Genomic DNA, 8,792 nt, shown 5'->3' with positions numbered 1-8,792 from the left:
CAAAATGGGCAATATATCATTGATTGATCTTTGTTCTTTATATAAATAAATGATCTTTGAAAAATAGACAAAATACGTTATGACTTTTCTGACAACCCAATAGTACCATTAAATATATATTTCATGTGTCTATTTGCCATCTATATATCCTCCTTGGTGAAATGTCTCTTTATGTCTTTTGCATTTTAGTTTGTTTTTTTTTTGAAGTCAAGCTATAGATAAAGCATACTCAGGATTTAATTAGAATTGTAAAACAGATTTCATTTTAGTTTTAATTTTGTTATTTTAGTTTTTAGTTTAACACCTGAAAAGCACTTACTCTGTACCAAATACTATTTTAAGTACTTTCAAATATTTATCTCAATTTAAGTGATATTTAATCTTTCAGCAGCCCTAGATGTACATAATGTTATTATCATCTTGATCTGACAGTTAAGGAAACTGAAGGCACAGAGACATTCAATAATTTACCAAAGATTATACAGATAACAAGTGGTGGAGCTGGGATTTGAACCTACGTAGGCAGTAGTTGTTATAAGCTTAACAATGTACACATAATATTATGGCTGACAGAAGTCAGAAGCAGTGGGAGGAGGGAGTGAGTATAGGAAAGTATCTCTGAATGGACATTGACAAATATTATCTGCAGTTACTGGATCCAGAAATAGACATTACAGTATATCGTTTAAAGTTGTAAAGGTAATCTCTGAAAGTTCTGAATATTATAAAAATATAATTAATATAATTTTGGGAGTCAGAAGTAGGTAAAGGCGGTGGCAGAAGTATGCTAAATCCTTCACCTTAGCAGAGAGTCAATAAACACTGTCTAAAATTGATAAAGAGAGAAGGAAGTATAAACACTATTTAGAATATATTAATCATTAATGTAAATGATTAATTATTAATGTAACCATTAATAATTATTAATAATTATATTAATCATTAATATAAATACCATCTAAAATTGATAAAGTGAGAAAAAAGTATAAACATTATTTAGAATAATGATATTAATCATCAGAAAAACTCAAAACCAGAAATAGTTAAAAGTGGTTATCTCTGGAGACTGGAAGCTAGTTATTAAACACAAAACCTTTCTTTTTCTTCTATACTGTTCAATTTTTTAAATAACTGTATGCAGATATTATTTCTATAATAAAAATAAATGTTTGAAAGCACTGCAAGTGATTTTAATGAGGCTAAGACTGATAGACACTGAGCTAAATTACACCCAATATTCTTGGGGTCTTCAAAGGTAGGTGAGGATGAATGGGTTAGCATGTTGCATATTGGTCTGGAGTTGTTAGGTGCTTTGGTTCTACTTGTGGTATCCTTAACTTCCAACTCTCCCTAGGATGCTATTCCTAACTCTATACTCTTTTTTGCCTGTCCACTCCCAAACTATATTCCTTCAAATCCAGAATTAGAAGATTGGTGGAAGGGCCGGCCGAGTGGCGCGATGGTTAAGAACTCGCTTGGGATGCCAGAGGGCCCCGGTTCGGATCCCACATATGAGGGCCAGTGACACTGCCCTCCGCAGCTGAGATGCTGAACAACAGCTCAACCTGGAGCTGGGCTGCCATGAGTCGCTGGCGACAGCGTAGGCTGCAGCCCCTGTGGCAATGGGTTGCCATGGGCTACCGTGTGTGGCCAGCAGCCAGCGTGAGCGGCCAGCAGCCAGCGTGAGCGGCCAGCAGCCGCAGTGAGCGGCCGTCCAGAAGCCGGCGACTGATCTGCCTCGCCAGAGAAGAGCGCAATGATGGTGCCAACTTGGGCCAGTGAAGCAACATCCTCCACAACTAGATTGAAGAACAAAACGACAGCAACTTGTCTGTTCCCCTTCCCCTAATTCCCCAGCACTCTTTCAAGACCCCATCCCCCCAATTCCCCAATTAAAAAAAATCTTTAAAAAAAAAAAAAGAAGATTGGTGGAAGGTTAGCAACATTGTTAGTGTGGAAGATAGGGAACTGATTAATTTCCATCTTCCAAATTCAAGCTCCTGACACAGTATATTAGTAGATCTCAGTTCTAGGTATTAAGATGCTCATAAAAAGGCATTTTTCATTTGAAAAAGCAATACGTGCACATGGTTACAAAATTCAAATAGTACAAAAGGGTATACAGTAGAAAGTACATCTCCCTCAACTCCAGGCCCCATATCTTCCTTGCCAAAGTCATCATTTGTTAACATTTTTAATGTGTCCTTTCAGATTATGCATACACACATACACACACACACACAAATACATACACACAACTAGGAGCCTACCCTTCTCATTATCTTGTTCCTCACTTCTTTTTTCCAATATTAATATTTTTTGGAGATTGTTCCAAACTTCACATATAGATCTACTTCATTCTTTTTAACAACAGCATGATAGCCCCTTGTATGGATATATCATATTTATTTAACCTGTCTCCCATTTATGGACAGTTTATTACTATAATTTTACATTTATCATTACAAATAATACCATAGTGACCACCTTTGTACAAAAAAGGTTTACACCTGCTTTTATTTCAGTAGAAGAGATTCAGAGATACATACAAGCATTTAATATATATATATATATATGTGTGTGTGTGTGTGTGTGTGTAATGTATCTTTTTATATAAACAAAATATATTTGATATCTGCATAATACTCTATTATATGACTACTAAATGTACCATAACTTATTAAAGAATAAAATTAACCATCACAGTATGTGTGTGTGTGTTTGTGTGCATGCGTGTGCATAGATGCACGTTTAAAGTCAGTGATTACTTAAGAATTTAGAAATCAGACCAAAATACACTGGATAATATCCACAGTATTTGAAAATGTAACAAATTTACCATCACTTTTGAAAAGTGAACTCTACAATACTTTCCAAATCTGTCTTCTATTCCCGTAGAAAAATTAAAGTACCAATAAAATACCTTTTATCCTTTCCCTCAGGGAAACTTTAATTCCAAATTATGTGTAAAGCTTTTTATCCTGTTCTGCTCTGTCCAGCTATAGGGGCCTCACTTAAGGGCTTGCTTGGAGTCTGGGACCTCATCCCTTAGAACTGATATAGAGTTGTAAATATCCTCTAGCCAAATTCTATTACTTAAACCCCAGATTTTTCCATCTTTCCTAAGTTCCAAGGAGCTAACAAACCACTGAGTATGTGGTAGCTTGAGTTCCACACTCACAGAACTTTGCCAAATGCCATGGTCAAATAAATTGCTGATATTCCTTAAAATTAGGCACCATTTCTCAAGCAACAGTAGTACCTAGGTCCAGAGGGTTGTTATCAGATGGTGACAACAGATTCTTAGCTCAATAAAGTACAAGTATAGAAAGAAAACAAAAGAAAAGCAAACAAAGAAAACAGGAAGATTTTGAAACAAATGCTGCTGAACACCTTGAAATCTAGTTGGGAAAAAAGTGAACCTCAACCTAATCTCACATCAGGCAAAAACACTAACTCAAAATGGTTCATAGAGAGAGGAGATCCAAGATGGCAGGGTATATAAATGCTCTGCCTGCCTCATCCCATGAACACATCAAAATTACAACTGAATTATAGAACAATGAACCTGGAGAACCATCTGAAGTCTAGCTCAACAGAAGTTTTATAACTAAGGATATAAAGAAGCCAAGACAAGGCTGGTGGGAAGGGCAGAGACACAAAATGGGCTGGTCCCATACCCATGTGTGGTGGTTTAAAATTGGGAGGGATATCTCAACCAAAAAAGGTTCCCCACTGGGCCGGCCGAGTGGCGCGATGGTTAAGAACTCGCTTGGGACACCAGAGGGCCCCGGTTCGGATCCCACATATGAGGGCCAGTGACACTGCCCTCTATAGCTAAGATGCTGAACAACAGCTCAACCTGGAGCTGGGCTGCTGTGAGTCACGGGCGACGGTGTAGGCTGCAGCCCCAGCTGCAGTGGGTTGCCATGGGCTACCGTGTGTAGCCAGCAGCCAGCGTGAGCGGCCAGCAGCCGCAGTGAGCGGCCATCCAGAAGCCCGCGACTGATCTGCCTCACCTGGGGAGAGCGCAATGATGGTGCCAACTTGGGCCAGTGAAGCAACGTCCTCCACAACTAGATTGAAAAACAAAAGGACAGCAACTTGTCTGTTCCCCTTCCCCCAATTCCCCAGCACTGTTCCCATCCCCCCAATTCCCCAATAAAAAAATCTTAAAAAAAAAAAAAGGTTCCCCACAAAGAAGTGAGGGACTTCAGCCCTCCACACCAGGCTCCCCAGCCTAGAGTACTGGTGCCAGGAAGAGAGGCCCTACAACTTCTGGCTGTCAAAAACAGTGGGGGTTTCAACTGTCTGGGTGGGACAAAAGGCTGCAGGAAACCCAGAAATCTTCTTAAAGAGCCCACGCAGGTACTCACCCTGGGCTCCGGCAGAGGGATGGTTACTCCGGTAGCATCGGAGACATATGGAGGGAGATTGAGTTGTGTAACTTTGGGGTGAGGACTGGAGGGACAGTCACCATTCTCCCTGTAGGAGGGGCCCTCTTCCTGAGAAGCCGACAGGCAGGCGCCATCTTTCCCGTGTTGAGCCCACCCCCACCACTGCAAAATTAGAATCTGATTGGCCTGAAGAGCTCCACTGCTCCACCCTGCTGCCTCACTGAGACTCTGCCTCACCCAATTTGCATACAGCCAGAGGCTTTATCAGCGGCTGAACCATATGGGAGCCAGCAGATAGCAGCAGGCTTTGGAGTATCCTGGCTTTTTGCGGAGCTACACCAGACCCATTACTGGTGGCAGCATGGCCACCAGGTACAGTGCAGGCAGCAACCAACAGTGGATCGCTTTGTAGATCCTATCAGATACTCTCCTGCCAGTCACTGGCAGTGACTGACCTGGGCCTGCACTTGAGCCCCTCCCAAGATGCCCCAGAACCAACATACTTGGAGGTTGGCTTCAGACTACAGCAGAGCACCACCCAATTAGCCCCAAAAGTGGCACACACAAAAGACTGTCTCAACAGGCACCAAAGCCCATGGGAAAGAATCCCACTGCTTAGGGTAAGCCCACCACACTGCAGCCCATAAGCTGTGGACATGGCCAAACCCCACAGCCAGTCAGCCTGAGTGTCAATATCACCCACTGACATGCCAACAACAATCAAGATTCAACTATAACAGGAGGGCACAGACAACCCACACAAGGGACACTCCTGGAGCACCTGGCTCACGTGACGAGGGAGACTGTGCCACTGGACCCCACAGGGCACCTACTACATAAGGCCACCCAGTCAAGACCGGGAGATGTAGCAGATCAACATAGTACAGACACAAACACAGAGAGGCAGCCAAAATGAGAAAACAAAGAAATACGTCCCAAATGAAAGAACAGCAGAAAAATCCACAAAAAGAACTAAATGAAATGGAGGCAAACAATCTACCAGAAACAGAGTTGAAAACAATGGTTATAAGGATGCTCAAGGAACTCAGTGAGATCTTTAACAAAGATATAGCAAGCATAAAAAAGGACACAGAAACCATAAAAAAGAAACAATCAGAAGTGAAGAACACAATAACTGAAATGAAGAATACACTAGAAGGAATCACTAGCAGACTAGATGAAGTAGAGGATGGAATCAGTAATTTGGAAGATAAAGTAGCAGAAAACACCCAATCAGAACAGCAAAAGGAACAAAGAATTTAAAAAACTGAGGACAGTTTAAGAGACCTCTGGGAGAACAAGCATAACAACATTCACATCATAGGGGTACCAGAAGGAGAAGAGAGAGAGCAATAAATTGAGAATCTATTTGAAGAAATGATGACTGAAAACTTTTCTAACCTGGCGAAGGAAATAGACATACAAGCCCAGGAAGTGCAGAGAGTCCCAAACAAGATGAACTCAAACAGGCCCACGCCAAGACACATCATAATTAAAATGGCAAAGGTTAAAGACAAAGAGACAATTCTAAAATCAGTGAGATCCCATAAGACTGTCAGCTAATTTCTCAACAGAATCTTTGCAGGCCAGAAGAGATTGGCAGGAAATAGAGTAAACCCTTGGATTGCGAGTAACATGGTTTGTGAGTGTTGCACAAGACAAGCAAGCATTTCTAATACATTTTAATGTGGTAAATGAGCAATGTCTTGCAATATGAGTAGTTTGTTTCTGGAACGAATTATGCTCGCAAACCAAGGTATTGCTGTGTTCTAAGTGATGAAAAGCAAGGACCTACAATCAAGATAACTCTACCCAGCAAAGCTATCATTTAGAATCAAAGGACAGATAAAGACTTTCCAGACAAGAAGAAGGTAAGGAGTTCATCATCACCAAACCAGTATTACAAGGAATCTTACTGGGACTTCTTTAAGACCAAAAAAAAAAAAGATCAGAAATATTAATAATGAAATGGAAATAACTACCTGTCTATCAACAACTGTATTCAATGTAAGTGGATGAAATGCTCCAATCAAAACCACAGAGTAAAAGCAATATACAGACTTAATGCAATCGCCATCAAAATCCCAATGGCATTTTTTAAAGAAATAGAACAAAAAATTATCAGATTTGTATGGAACCACAAAAGACCCCAAATAGCCAAAGCAATCCTAAGAAAAAAGAACAAACCTGGGGGTATCTCACACTCTGACTTCAGCTTGTACTACAGGGCAACAACAATTAAAACATTATGGTATTGGAAAAAAACAGACACATAGAACAATGGAATAGAATTGAAAACCCAGAAATAAACCCACATAAATATGGACAGATAGTTTTTGACAAAGGAGCCAAAGTCATACAATGGAGAAAAGACAGCCTCTTCAATAAATGGTACTGAGAGAACTGGGAAGCCACATGCAAAAGAATGAAACTAGACTGCTATCTGTCACCACGTACCAAAATTAACTCAAAGTGGATCAAAGACCTAAATATAAGACCTGAAACAATAAACTGCATAGAAGAAAACATAGGTACTAAACTTATGGACCTTGGGTTCAAAGAGGATTTTATGAATTTGACTTCAAAGGAAAGGGAAGTAAAAACTAAAATAAATGAATGGGACTATACCAAACTAAAAAGCTTCTGCACAGCAAAATAAACCATTAACAAAATAAAAAGGCAACCAACCGAATGGGAAATGATTTTTGCAAACAACACCTCCGATAAGGGGCTAATATCCAAAATATATAAGGAACTCATACAACTCAACAACAAAAAAAAACAAACAACCCAATTAAAAAATGGGCAGAGGACCTGAATAGACATTTCTACAAAGAGGGCATACAAATGGCCAATAGACACATGAAAAAAACGCTCAACATCACTAATCATCAGAGAAATGCAAATAAAAACCACAATGAAATATCACCTCACACCTGTTAGAATGACTATCATCAACAAGACAAATAATAACAAGTGTTGGAGAGGCTGTGGAGTAAAAGGAACCCTCATACACTGTTGGTCGGAATGCAGATTGGTGCAGCCGCCATGGAAGGCAGTGTGGACATTCCTTCAAAAAATTAAGAATAGAATTACCATATGACCCAGCAATTCCTATCCTGGGTATCTACCCAAAAAATCTGAAAACATTTATCTGTAAAGATATATGTGCTCCTGTGTTCATTGCAGCTTTATTTACGGTGACCAAGACATAGAAACAACCAAAGTGTCCTTCAATAGATGATTGGATAAAAAAGATGTGGTATATATACACAATAAAATACTATTCTGCCATAAGAAAAGATGAAATAATGCCATTTGCAACACCATGGATGGATTTTGAGATTATTATGCTAAGCGAAATAAGTCAGACAGGACAAGTCGAGAACCACATGATTTCACAGATATGTAGTATATAAACCTGAAAACAACGAAGGAACAAGACAAACAAATGAAGAAACAAAAATTCATAGACACAGACAATAGTTTAGTGGTTACCAGAGGATAAGGGGTGAAGAGGGTGGTAGATGAGGGTAAAAGGGATCAACTATATGGTGATGGAAGGAGAACTGACTCTGGGCAGTGAACAACAATGTGATATATAGATGATGGATTACAGAATTGTACACCCGAAAACTATGTAACTTTACTAACAATTGTCACCCCAATAAACTTTAATAAAAAACAAACAAACAACAACAACAACAAAAACATAGGGTAGCTGAATGGATAAGAAAACAAAACCCTTACATATGCTGCCTACGAGAGACTCAATTCAGATTGAAAGAAACATAAAGACTGAAAGTAAAGGGATGAAAAAAAGCTATTTCATGAAAATGGAAATTAAAAAAATGCTGAGGTAGCAATACTTATACCAGACAAAAATGCTTTAAAACACAGGCTATAACAAGAGACAAAGAAGGACCCAGTAATCCCACTTCTGGGTATTTATCTGAAGAAACCCAAAATGATGCTTTCAGGGGATATGTACATCCTTATGTTCATTGCAGTATTGTTTACAATGGCCAAGGTGTGGAGGAAGCCTGGGTGTCCATCGATGGATGAATGGATAAAGAGAAGGTGGTACACGGCCCGCAGAGTGGCGGTTGGTTAATTAAGAGTTGGCTTAGGACGCCAGCTCTGAGCAGCAGGGCCCTGGTTCAGATCCCACATTAAGGCCAGTGACACTGCCCTCTACAGCTAAGATGCTGAACAACAGCTCAACTTGGAGCTGGGCTGCCGTGAGTCAGTGGCGACAGTGTAGGCTGCAGTGGGCCTGGCCGGCAGTGGGCGTGAGCTATCAAGAGCCACCGTGAGCGGCTGTCCAGTGGCCGGCGACCAATCTGCCTCACCCAGGAAGAGTGCAATGATAATACCAACATGGGCCAGTGAAGC

This window comes from Hipposideros armiger, unplaced genomic scaffold, assembly GCF_001890085.2.
Source record: "Hipposideros armiger isolate ML-2016 unplaced genomic scaffold, ASM189008v1 scaffold_203, whole genome shotgun sequence".
NCBI lineage: Eukaryota > Metazoa > Chordata > Mammalia > Chiroptera > Hipposideridae > Hipposideros > Hipposideros armiger.
The sequence above is the reverse complement of the archived record's forward strand: the minus strand, read 5'-3'. Positions refer to the sequence as shown.